The sequence below is a fragment of the Podarcis vaucheri genome, assembly GCF_965113315.1.
Source record: "Podarcis vaucheri genome assembly, chromosome: 6".
Lineage (NCBI taxonomy): Eukaryota > Metazoa > Chordata > Lepidosauria > Squamata > Lacertidae > Podarcis > Podarcis vaucheri.
The window spans coordinates 60,577,653-60,589,130 of NC_138764.1; the positions used below are offsets into that span (position 1 = coordinate 60,577,653).

Below are 11,478 nucleotides of genomic sequence, written 5' to 3' on the forward strand. Positions count from 1 at the left end.
GTATGTTGGGGGAGATGTTCTGCTAGCGCAAAATAATCTGAATGACTGAAGTTGTTCTCAAACCTGAGAGTAAACCCATTGTACAGGGTCTGCCTTTCGTTGAGGAGCTATGAAGTTTCCAATACACTGGAATATGATAGCATTAGTTAATAAGGAATATATAGGAGAAGTATTATGTCTTTTAGGTGGCTGCTTTTTCTTCTTCACAGTCAATCTATCTGGAGATGTTTTGCTCAGGTGGAATTGCAGTGAGGGGACTAGGACCAATACTGCCTTGGTGCAATTTGATATTTAAAAAATGAATGTAGATTGGGGCAAAGGGAAATGATACTGATGATGATGAGTTGAGAATAGGAGCCTGCTTGAGGCAGGGAATACGCAGCTGGTTTTGAACAAGTATAAAAATGGCTAATTTTTTTGAACCCAGTGGTTTTGGGTCCAGATCAGGAGGAAGTGATGTGAAATGTGCAGATTTTGCCTATTGGAGTTTAGTAAGCTGGAAGTGAGAGCTGGACCATAAAGAAGGCTGATCGCCGAAGAATTGATGCTTTTGAATTATGATGCTGGAGGAGACTCTTGAGAGTCCCATGGACTGCAAGAAGATCAAACCTCTCCATTCTGAAGGAAATCAGCCCTGAGCGCTCACTGGAAGGACAGATCGTGAAGCTGAGGCTCCAATACTTTGGCCACCTCATGAGAAGAGAAGACTCCCTGGAAAAGACCCTGATGTTGGGAAAGATGGAGGGCACAAGGAGAAGGGGACGACAGAGAATGAGATGGTTGGATGGTGTTCTTGAAGCTACCAGCATGAGTTTGATCAAACTGCGGGAGGCAGTGGAGGACAGAAGTGCCTGGCGTGCTCTGGTCCATGGGGTCACGAAGAGTCGGACACGACTAAACGACTAAACAACAACAACAACAAGCTGTACATGCATTCTGAAAAAACATATAGCTTGCCTACAAGCTAGTTTGACCTGCAAAAGTTTGGGATGTCTGCATTGCTCTGACCTGAGCTATCTAAAACTTCCTGAGGATGGAGATTGCCTTGAATACCTTTCATGTAGAATTTAGACTATAAAGATTGAAAAATTCCAACATACATTTTTATAATAACACATTAATAATGCAAGACAATATTTGAAATAAGTTCATGCTGGATTTTATTTAACAGTTAACTATACGTTTCGCTCTATTACATTTTTATTTCTCCCTACCCCCCAGTATGTTTTGTTGGGAACCCCACAGGAGCTCCCCAGTGTCCAAAACCCTTTTCAACTCTCCAGTGTTTGACAAATGTGCTTCAACAAATCAAGTTTTCCTGCACAGTATAAGTATTTGAGAATATGTATTCCTCACATTCACACTTCACAATTTATGAACATAGTATGAAAAGTGGAGCTATCAACAGGGAGCAGCTTTGCACTAGCAGAAAGCATTTCTGCTCTTGCAAGGCTAGGCATTCTGTTTTCACTGACCTGTCCCTATCTACTGCAGCCACTTCTCTCCCTGCTCCAAGCTGCTCCTGAGAGGTGGGGGGGCCCTCCAGAACAATATGTATCATGATGCAGAGTGTTGCAGAAGATCGGAGGATTCGTGAAAATTGGGTGGATGCACAGAAGTGCTTTCTACTTGCACAAAGCAGTCAAAGGCATTATTGGACATATGATATAAAACCCAGCATTTTTAGAGATTTTTGCTGCTTTAAAAAGTTGAGCTGCTGCTTTAAGAACAACAAAATTCCATTCATACCTATATGAGATTTCCGCCCATTCCTTTTAACTGTTTTTAAAAAGACCACTTACATAGAAGCTTACACACCAATTGGTCTGTGGCATAAGCAGCAGTGATTTCATTGGGCCTCTGTAGCAAGCAGACGTTGTGCACCTGACAACTGCCTCTTGGACTGGGTTTTATTATAAAAATGAGACAGAGACAACAGGGGCTATAATGCAATCTATGATCAGCTTTTTCAATGGTATGGAATACTTTCCATAGGAAGTGTATTGTTTTTCTCCCCTCCCTGGTTACTATGCACCCCAGACCAATCACTGTCACCTTTGACATTTTAGGGAGGAATTGTGGGGATGGGAATCCTGAGCTGATGAGTGATAACTCTTCCATACCCCTTCTCGTGTCCCTCTGACCCACTTTATTTTTGGAAGCTCTTGACTGCTGGATTAATCAGGGTCCCATCATTCTTGCCGCTTTAACTTTCACTGGAGCCAGCCAAGCTGCACGAATCAATGCTGAGCTTTAATCTAATCTTTGGAATGTGGTGCTGGGATTGTGGCTCCATCTCTTTCCCAGCTGCTGCTGAACTCCTTCTAGGGCAGTACTCTACCTCTGTGCAGGCAGACACTGCACAGGAAGACAACCGAAATTGTGCAGTGCGCAGAGCACACAGTGGTGGTATGCTTTGGATTTGGTGTAGAAATCCTCGTTGTGTTTGGTTCATTTATTTGAGTATGCATCAGTGATGAACTGAAAAAACAACAACTGCAAAACAGAAGGATGCCTTTGCAGAACCTTTATCATTCCATGAAGGCAGTCCAGGCGATGGGCATATGACATGTAGTTAACAGGAGGCTATGCTATGGACATGTTTCAAACTAGAATCTTCCTCGTGGAGATTTTACGTCATAAACACGAACAACACTATAGATCAGAGCATTGGAGGAATCTCAAAAGTTATCTAGTTCAACCCCCTACGAATGCAGGGAATCCACTACTACAGCATCCCTGAAATGTTGCCCTGCAACCTCTGCTCAGGAACCTCTAATGAATGAGGCATTGCATTGTGAATCCAACTAATTTACATTTCAGTAAGCTGTTATAGAAAACAAACGAACAGATTTAATTTTTTAAAAAAAGTTATCCATTTCTGAAACAATTTTCAAAATAATTTAAGCCTTATGTTTTTATGTTGCAATATTGCTTATCCTGACAAAATACCGCTTTACTTTACCATATTATATAAAGGTTGTGTTCGCACTCCCATTTGCTGTGCACTCGCTGTGTTTCCAGTGCTGTGTTTGTAATCCATGTTCACATGAAGTTCTCCAAATGCACATGTATCCTGTACTTCCCTATAAACATACCCCTAAACATTTTATGAGTCTAAGTTTGGCCTTATTGAGGGGCAGATTGTCAATATGAGTAGGAAAATGAGAGTACCCCTAAACATTTTTTTTTTTAGAAAAAAAGCCCTGAATCTGACACTACTGAAGTAGAGCTGGTGTAGCAATTGTAATGCACTGTGCTCGATGCTGTATGTTTTAAAATTGTGTTTGTACTGTATTGCTTCTTTAATTTATTTTATTGTATTGCAATTTGCATTCCACAGGATTCAGATTGTAACAGAGTAAAATGCAACTTTAGAAATAAAAAGCAATACACATACAGTTGGAGGTTGATATGAATATTGAATGCAGACATGCCGCAGACCACCTGAATGAAGCTCAATTTGGGAACCCCTGCTGTACAACTTCATGGCTTGTTGGTCACAGTTTGCAATTAATCTTAACTGTGTCTGCTGTAGATAAGGCTACTTTAAAAATCACTGTCTTATTAGTGTCTTGCAGCAGTCCAAACTCTCCCCAGCTCTGCCTGCTGGCAGAGTGTCTAAAAACCACAAGTACAAGTCTAATATTCTCCGATGGTCTGTTTATAAGAGTTGCCCTTTTGTCAATGTGTGTGTTTATATCCTCTGCTCATCTGGGTCTACCCCCTAGGATATTTTCTAATTATAAAGGTGCCTACAGAGGACAGCGCCTTGCAATCCAGGCTCAGGAAATATTTATTTGGCCAGAAGCAAAGATGAAATAAGACACTGTCTGTATTGGACAGGGTTGGGATGTGCTCTTTAGAATAAAAAGGACAGCTTGTTATCAAAACAAAACGGATCCCTGGATACGTTGTTGGGCAGTGATTCCTCTGCTTCCCTCCTGTAACTACTGCAAGACAAATAAACAATAAACAAGCACACTTAGTAGCAGTAGCAACCAGAGGGTATCTTCCTTTGCAGCAGCCCACCCACCCAGTCTGCTTATTTTCCAGTGATTTCAGGGACAGATTGGCATGCTTTTATACCTCTGTACAGATTTGCTACATGCTATAGAACCATACCCAGGACTACAACAATACGGAGAAGCAATCAGGAGAGCAATGCTGGCACTCTTGTCTCAGGCTGACTTGGATTGTCTTAATTAGTAGGTATCAGTTAATTTTTCTGTGGCACATCAAAGCTACTGCTTATGAGCACCCTTGTTAAATACTTAGAAGGCAAACAAAAGTGTTAATCTAGTGGAATCTACCACTATGTATATTCTTCAACAACCTGATGACTAGGTATTATTTTACAGAGAGGGAAAAGCACACACAACCTGTTAGCCCTTCAAAGAGCTTAGAGAGCTGTGACATTGACACTCGCTTATGCTAGTCCATGAAAAATAAGACTGGGAAATAGCAGTTTAAGGAATGCTGGCATTCATCATTCTTTCCATTTCTGCTTGTCCTTAGACCACTGTAGCCAAAGGACATTGAATATTGCAAATAAAAGGAGCCCCATGGGGTGTTGTATATCTAAGATGTAACCACCCTGGGATCTATGGGTACAGAGTGATATATAAATTTAATAAACAACAACAATAATTTTAAACCATTTATATATAAAACTGTATTGGGTAAGTGCACAAATGTGATTTCAACTGTGTATGAGCATCAGGGCTTTGAGATAAGCTACGACTCCAAGCAAATTCTATTCCAGATGTAAGAGCCATGCTCCTCACCCTCCTAGTTCTATATAACAATTTTTTTGGGCCATGTGACAGGTGAGGAAGCATTGGAGCTTAATGGCAGAGCATATACTTTACATTCTAAATATTCCACCAGGTACAATCCCTGACATTTCCAAGTAGGACTGAGAAAGGTCCTTCTTGGAAAAGCTTGGAGAGCTACTGAAAGTGTAGACAGTATCAAGCTTGATGAACCAATGGCTTAGCATAAGACATTCTCTCTCTAAATAATAATTAAAATAATAATAATAATAATAATAATAAGAAGGTGCAGTGGAATTTCCCTTTTTGCATAGTTTTACAGAAATTTATAAATAAGTATATCTGCTATCTAACCACCTCATAAGCTCTGTGGAAGCCTTCTTGATTAAAAGGAGGGGTGTAGAGTGATTAAAAATAAGTAAATGAAACAATTTATTTTACATATATGGCTTAATGATTTGATTCAGTGCAAGACTCCATGGTTCTTAAGCAGGAAACCCAAGTGAAGAACTGAGAAAGCTTGAAATAGCATGAAACTGCCTTTAATTTTGGAACAGAGCCAGTTGGTTTGTTCAGTCACAAAGTCATGTATGCTTGATAGCTTATTAGAACTCTTCAGATTTCAGCAAATAAAATGCAGGTCATTAACATAAGGAAAGCATGCAGTTTCATATACATTTGAAACATTGATTGGATCGGGAATTGCATGGGTTGACACTGGTGTTGAGACTGTTTACATGTAAAAGTATCTTGGCAGGTAGTAAATGTGGATGTGGTCTTTCAATAAGATCAGCCAAAGCATTAACTTGGCATGGAGTACATTATCTCCCTGAAGGCTGGGGGAATTGGAAAGGTGTCTTTGTTTGTGGTGGCGCCAGTGGTGTATGAATATCTCAGTTGTATGCCAGCATCAGATGACTTGTCTAGCTTCGGGGCTCGACAGAAACAAAATAAATACAGTGCTCATAAGCTTGCATGTAACACAATGTTAAATGATACAGATATTTTACCTGTTTCGAAATGCCTCTGAATACCAATTGCCGAGGAACCACAACAGGAGATGGTGTGCACATCTCCTGATTTTAGGCTTCCCAGAGGCACCACCTGGTTGACCACTCTGGAAAAGAGGATGCTGGACTAGATGAGACTTTGGTCTGATCCAGCAGGACTCTTCTTAATGTTGTTTATTTTAAAATGTCTCCCCTGTTCCCCACTCCAACTATGGTGGTAACTCAGAACAGCTAACAACATAGAAAATCATCAAGACAATATTAAAAGCAACAAGAGATTCTTGTTTCAGCCTCCTAAAAAGACCTGAAGTAGACATGAAGCCACAGGCAACCATGCTGTAACCAAAAATACTCTGATCTTTGTGCCTGTAGTATTGAATGACAGTCATTGGAGTTACCTGAAGCAGAATTTTGGAAATCGAGTGGAGTATGTAGCAGGGCAGGTGCTTAGGATCTACAGGACTCAAGTGGTTTAGGGCAGGCATAGGCAAACTTGGCCCTCCAGATGTTTTGAGACAACTCCCATCATCCCTGACCACTGGTCCTGTTAGGGATGATGGGAGTTGTAGTCCCAAAACATCTGGAGGGCTGTTTGCCTATGCCTGGTTTAGGGCTATAAAGGTGAGAACTAGCAAGGTGAGTTAAGGCCAGAACAGGTGATCAAGGCAGATCAAATGGGACTGCAGTTATAGGCTCTGTCCATCCCATTCCCAGGCATTAGCTTGGCCAGCAGCATTTTGAACCAATTTACATTTCTGAACACTTTTCATAGGCAGCCCTGTGTAAAGTTCATTGCAGTAGTTCAGTTTGGATGTTCTTGGTGCATGAATAACCATGGCCAAGTCCATCTAGAAATAGTGTTGGATCAAGAAACCCTCTGAAGCTGTGAACTTCCAGCATAAGGGAGCGTTCAACTCCATCCAGCACAGTCTGTACCTCAAGCCCTGGACTAACTGATCTACCAGTAAATAGTACTTCTGTGATCTGGATTAAATTTCACTTTATTCCCTATATCCATTACCTTACTGCCGTTCAGCATTGCTTCAAGATTACCATTCCCTCCCTAGAATCTGTAAAAATGAGAGAGATACTTGATTATGGTTATAGCTATCTGTTCATGATACAGGTCAGAGTGGTGTTTGAATGCTGATGTTGCAAACTAAATTTGTTTCGTATAATTTACCCCTTAAACACTTACCAACAGATAAGAAAAACTCCAAAATCTGTATTAGGGCAGTACCTTATTACATAGGTCAACAGAAACATAAATAGTTGTGCAAGCATGCATGTTCTCCAGAACTCTTTTGTAGGCTAAATGGTAAGCAGAGCAAGGGGGTGGGGTGGGCAGAGAGGGAAACACATCTTGTCTGGCACCAAACCCATGGAGTTTGCATCTGGTCAGAGACTTCTGATATAGGGGCAGCCCACTCATGAGGCAAGGTGAGATGACTGCCTCAGGCGGCAGGATCCACAGGGGCAGCAGATCCAGCCTCCAAGGAATGCATTGCCTGCTGCTGCTGCTGCTGGAGGAACAGCTGCAGCACATGTCTTGGAGGCTTGATCTGCTGACAGCCACCACTACATGCACCCCTACCTCTACAGTGGCCTCTTGGCAAATAGGAGGCACTGGTCAGCTCCTCTCACCCTTGTTCCCGATGAAGATCATTATTCCTCACTTGATCCTTCCCTGGTGGTGGGGTTGGATGCCATTTTGTGGCAAAATGTCTTGGGCCAGCACTTAAGATGGAATTGGAGAGGGTGGAGCAGGGAGTTGAATGAGGCTTCTTTTAGGTGTCATGTTCCAAACTGGTCTTGGTACAACCCGATAGCTATATAGCACCTAAAAAGTCACATTTGACCTCCCCTACATTCTGCTTTAAAACTCTGACCAGAGGCAGACCCCAGGCCTTAACATCAGCCAAAATAGTTTTCCTCCCCTTCCCCTGCTGCTCTGCTTACCATCCAGTCTGATGAAAGGTTATGGAGAACTTAAAAACTTTTACTGTTTTGTGATACTTTGGCTAACCTAATAAAGGTATTGCCCTGATAAGGATTCTGTAACAGAACCAACATAGCATTTGTGTGCCTTATCTTGTATCAGAACAGTAATCACTAGGTGGCGCTCTGGCTCTCTAAATAATCATTGTGCACCAGGACTGGGCAGATTACATGAAGTAAGTTCTTTGGATAAGACCAGCTGATCTTTTAAGGGACAGTTTCAGTGTAACATCAGTCACTCTTTCTTATTTTCCCCTTCCCAAGTAAAATGTAAATTCACATATTTGTGTCACCTTTGCCAAACTATAATTGTAAGCACTGTGTTGTCGGTCATTCTTGGGAAAGATTTCAAACCCAGATATTTTATTTAATTTACAATATTTATGACCTGCACAAGGCAGTATACAGACTAAATTCAAATTATCAAGTGTTTAGAACAGATGGGGTGGTTCAGCTTGTGAATTTGTCTGAGTTACCTGGGTGGCCACTCTTGAAGATGGACCTTTGTTGGATCTTTTAGTCTGACCCAATAGTGGCAACGCTTTTATTCTTATGGTAGAGTGTGTTGCAATGTGAGTTTCTGAGATACGATGCATGGAAGGTGAGATATTACTATTTCGGCAGATCTTCTTTAGCAATGTGTTTCTATCATTTTTACAAAGTTAAATCACGTACACCTTTGCCAATTGTTTAATTCTGTTAAAGAATGAGTGCAAAGTTCACAATGCTCTACCATTCTCTGAGCCATCGTGCTCTCTAGTTGACTCACACCTTTGTTTAAAAACAAACTTGGATGGATGGCCATGAGTCACCACTGAAAAGCTAAAGAAAACAGGCTCACTTCACCAAGCACGTATCCTGCTGCACAAAACTGTTTACATAATTTGCATCCAGTTCAAACTGGGCTGGAAATGTTCCCAGTCAGAGACATACCTAGTGTCCCTTGAACCCCTGGCAAGGAACTGTATTGCTGCCCCCCCCCCCAAATCTGAGAAGCAGTAGAGGTTGCCTGGACATCAGGAGGGATGTGCCTCCTTGGGGCTGGATGAGACACCCACACTGCTCTCTACCAGGAAGCTGCTCTGAGGACGCCTTTCTGTTCCCTCCTCCATCAGCAGCAGCAGCAGCAGCTTTTCCTGCTAGAGATCTCAGCAGATTCCTCCTGTGGGCAAAGCAGGGGCTGGAGAGTGTGTGCTCTCGAGGTATCATGGGAGGACTCGTGCCCAATAAGTGATTGGGGGCAGGCCAGCACCCCTGGCGGGGTCCTGTTTCACCAACCCCCCTATTCCCTCTGTTCTTGAGTGTCAAGAAGGGAAACACAGAGTTGGCCTTTGACCATCAGTCATGACTTCACAGCAATATTAATAGTAGTATAAAATACAAATCATTGCACTGATTATGAAAACCTACTTACTTCTAGATTCTGGAATAAGGCAGGTTTTTAAAATTAGGACTCCAGAATCCTGTCTCTCCCAGAAGCTTTCCAGAGCACCATTCAAGATCCCATGGAGGAGTCTCACTTCCGGGGTTGACGCGATCTGGGAATGGCGGATTCCCTCCGAGCTCCGGAGGGAATCGGCTCAGCAGGGGACGGGTCTTTGCCGTGCCGGCGACACGGGGACCCTTAAAACCGCAGGCGCGGAATGCCTGCGGACTGAAGACTCGGCGGGTGCCTTAAGCGCCCCCCCTGATTCGCGAAGAGCCTTTTTAAAGGCTGCGGAGGGGATACGGGGGGTGGCGCGGCACTGAGAGTCCATCGCTACCTCTGCTGAGCGAAGCCGCGAGCCATGACCGGAGAGCGCTGACTTCCTTCCTTGAAATTCGGCTGAAAAAACAACCCGTGAGTAATTTGGACTTGGCTTTTAAGAAATTTATCCACTGAATTTGAGACGATCGGGGGATGTGCTAAAAGGAAGTCCGCACCCCCTACCTTGCAGACGATCTAGAGCAACGAAAAAAGAACTAAGCTGGAGTGCCTACCCTGTAAAGGGTGAGTTTTAAAAAAGACAGTAACTTCCAAGATTTGGAAATTTTGAGCAGGAGAGAGAAGTGTTGGATGTTTTATGTTCTGATGTAAACAACCCCCCCTCCCGGGCCCGGGAGCGTCCTGCTTTGGAGCTGGTTTAAGAAGTGCAGAGTTTGACAGCTGTCAAAGCTGTCAAACGGACTGTTAATAGTGGAAAATTGCTACCTAAGTTACCTCTGGATTAAAAAGAGTTACAATTGATCTAAAATTGTTGGAAATAAAGAAATAATAACAAGACAGAGGACTGTTGGGGAAAAGAATATTAAGTAACCAGATTCCCTCTAGAGGGAATTCTGTGGAATTACAATGGCTGTGGATGGAAAGATACTGGGAGAAATCGAAAGGATGTTTTATTTGGTTGGAATCTTACAAGAGCAGACTACGGCTATGAGTGAACAATTGATGACCTTGACTTCTGAAACAAGTAGTCCTGCTGAATGTAAAGAGGACCCCAATGAGAAAGAATCCACAGCTGAACCAGAAATGATAATAAAAGCAGAGGAGAAGACAAAACAAGAAAGAGAAGAAGTGATGTGGGAAAATACTGAGCAGAAGCTGACGCCTGTGGAATACAAACAAGGAGACTATTGGAGTAAATCTACTATAAATCCACGAAAGATCCAGAAGACGAAAGTGGAGGCCCTGGGAGTCTATGAAATTAAGGAATTTAAAATAAAGAAATATAATTGGGGCCTCCACATAGACTCTGACTTTGATTACCTTCAAGATTCATGCCTTGTGGAAACTCTTCAGCAGCTGTTTGCAAATATGGGAAGAGACTTTGGATTGATGGTGAAAGAACTCTTTCGAGATGTGACGACTGGCATAAAGGGTTACCAACAAGACCGGCGGAGAGGGACTGAAAGAGACTGGAGGGCCTCGGACGTGAGGAACCCGGGCTAAGAACTGTTATTTTGGACATGCTTTGGGAAGGGACGCAAACCGGGGATGGGAGGGAGGGAAAAATTAAGTTCTAACAACACTCATGATTATGGGATTTGGTTAAAAAGATCATTATTCAAGACAAAATGGGAAATCGATGGAAGGGAATTGAGGTCCAACTTAGAAAAAATTAATTTTGTTTGCTTTTATAAAACGACTAATATTAGGATAGGGAAATGCCAATTTGCTGACATAAATTTGGAAATGGGGATGCAAGGGAGGGGATAGGGGGAAGTCAATGACCAGGGTTAGGAAATAATATTTGCGGGAAAGTATATATGTTTGTTGTTGTTTTCTTTTTTTTCTTTGTTTATGTGTTTATCTGTTTTTTGTGTTTTTGTTTTTGTCTATATAAAATGTGAAAACCCAATAAAAATTTTATAAAAAAAAAAAAAACAAGATCCCATGGAGGAGTCTCCATCACAGAGCAGATGCATTGGACTTGCCAGTCAATGTAATTCCTGTGATCACTTGTGAACAGTGTCAGAGAAGAGCTGTTGCTCTGTGGTTGTGCACATGAGAAGGTCCATAGTTCAATCCACAGAATCTCCAGGTAGGTCTGAAACTGTGGAGAGCTGCTAAATCAACATCTATGAGTACTGATCTAGATTGATCAATGGTCTGACTAGGTATGAGACAGATTCATATGTTCCTACCCACATCGTGGCCCTCAAAAGGCATTTCAAGGCAGTTTCCAGTTTGTGTTTTAAACTGTATATGTGGGCGG

The 11,478-nt window shown here is 42.2% G+C and overlaps 1 protein-coding gene across 4 annotated transcripts in view; it reads left to right on the top strand.

Moving 5' to 3' along the window:
* OARD1 (O-acyl-ADP-ribose deacylase 1) overlaps nt 1-11,478 on the top strand; it is a gene marked incomplete at its 5' end in the record, with an annotated part of 56,018 nt that overhangs the window by 21,448 nt on the left and 23,092 nt on the right. For 2 of the 4 annotated variants that reach the window (XR_014220851.1, XR_014220852.1), the window contains 3 exons: nt 4,100-4,208; nt 9,263-9,279; nt 11,148-11,304. The exons of the other annotated variants lie outside the window; for them this stretch is intronic. The remainder of the gene's footprint in view (nt 1-4,099; nt 4,209-9,262; nt 9,280-11,147; nt 11,305-11,478) is intronic. 4 annotated transcript variants of the gene reach the window in all.